This window comes from Mus caroli, chromosome 6 (genome assembly GCF_900094665.2).
Source record: "Mus caroli chromosome 6, CAROLI_EIJ_v1.1, whole genome shotgun sequence".
Taxonomy (NCBI): Eukaryota; Metazoa; Chordata; class Mammalia; order Rodentia; family Muridae; genus Mus; species Mus caroli.
In genome coordinates this window covers 88,989,734-88,991,580 of record NC_034575.1, presented here as the reverse complement: position 1 = coordinate 88,991,580, position 1,847 = coordinate 88,989,734, and the positions used below count along the sequence as shown (strand labels likewise).

The 1,847-nt window shown below is 50.7% G+C and overlaps 1 protein-coding gene across 1 annotated transcript in view; it reads left to right on the top strand.

Moving 5' to 3' along the window:
* Positions 1 to 1,847, top strand: part of Adamts9 (ADAM metallopeptidase with thrombospondin type 1 motif 9) — a 170,842-nt gene that overhangs the window by 2,035 nt on the left and 166,960 nt on the right. The window lies entirely within an intron of this gene.

Genomic DNA, 1,847 nt, shown 5'->3' with positions numbered 1-1,847 from the left:
TCGGAGCCTTTTATCACGTGCAAGGAATTTTGAAAGTGAACCAGATTGACAGGGAAGCCGATCCTGTCCCGGGAAAGGAAGGGTGGGCCAAATACTCTGAGAGCCGAGAGAGAAGGCGGAGCCTGTCTCTAAGGCGGTGTTTAGGGTTGGAAGGTGGCGGCGGGGGAGGGGTGGTGCACTGCAGTCCGACTCTGCACCCTGCTGGCGTGGTGACTGGAGGCGCTAGAGTAATGGNAGAGAGCCTGGAGAGGTAGCCTTAAGAAGAACCCTATTCTAGAACCTGTGGCTGTTTCAAAATGTAGGAATAGAAATGTATAGCTCATGTTTCTCTAAGAAGGTTGGGAGGACGGATACCAACCAACGCTGTCAAGTAGGCATTTAGTATGAGATCCAAGTTGGTACCTCCACCTCTTCTTCCTGACCCCTTCATTACCCTCCATTACCCTCCATTGGGGCTAATAAGGTATCAGTCCCCAGCTCCTACGACAGTTGAGAGTCATGTACAATTCTGAACCCAACTAGGGTGGTCCTTCACTTCCCCAAGCGACGTGCGTTTCTACCACGCGCGTATGACGCAGAAACTTTCCCGCGGCTGCTCTCCCAGCTCACTGCACCGCGCCTTACGCACAATTGGCTATTAAAAGTCTGTGCCCCTGGCGCATTTACTCTCTCCCCTTGACACACACACCCTCCTCCTCCTCTTTCTAAATNGGGTCTTGGGTACTCACTCGCATGCTCTGCTGCCACATTTGCTGGCTGGTTCTTGCGTCTTAAATTCCAGGTCTGGAGGTTATATCCTTCTTCGACCTCCAAGAGCCTGCTCTTGGATCCCGGCAGGAGCTCCGCACTCCCGAAGACTGGGAGGAGGGAAGGTGGGATGTGGGGAAGGGGATGAGCCCCTTTGCCCACCAGCTAAGTGCTGGGAATCCTGGCGCCCAAAGTGCTTCCTTGAAATTGATTGGGGGTAGGCGGAGACCGCGGTTTAGCAAGGGGAGGGGATGCTGCGTTGAGTCATCGCGGCCTCAAACCTGGGCCTAGACACAAGAATGGCTCCAGTCTTTGAGAAGTATCGCCTAGGTAGACCTTGGCTGAAGTCTTGAGGCAGATCCCAAACAATCAGCACACCCCACTATTTAAAGTTAGGGACCCCCAAGTCCTGGATCTTAGATAGGGCTGCTTGTGTATTTCGTTGGTAAACAGTCTTTACTCCTCCTCTTTCCCCGCCTACACACCGGTGGAATCCGAGTAGCCCCAGCAGTTGTATAAATATTTTTCTGCGTAGGTCCTTAATTTCCATTGGTGGTTTTACATGGTAACACAGTGCACGTGGTCTTCTTGAGAACGGAAAACCGGGGCTCCTAAAAAGACTCTCTGGAGTATACTATCCCCGTTAACACGGCATGTAACTTGCAGCATGTCTGGGGTGGGNGTCGCTAAGGAAGGGGCTACATATATTTTTAAAATAAGCGAACCAGATTTTTATGTCTTTAGCCACTAATCTAGCTCAGAGCTTCCTGCCTTCTTTGTCTCCTGGAATTATTTCCTGCCAAGACTCCTCTTTATCATTTCTGTAGCCTCTCTGTATAATGCCTCACTTTGCCCAGGAAGGCCTCCAGGAAATCTGCCCTCAACAGAGTGATCCGACTCTGTACGCCCCACACCCACACCGCCAACCCACCGCTCCCATTTGCAGTGTTTCTGAATCCCATCTCACACACTGCTCTCCTCTGCTGAGGGAATGCCTGTGCCTCAGTTTTGTTTTAGGTTTTTGTTTTTTGTTTGTTTCTTCTTCTTCTTCTTCTTCTTCTTCTTCTTCTTCTTCTTCTTCTTCTTCTTCTTCTTCTTCT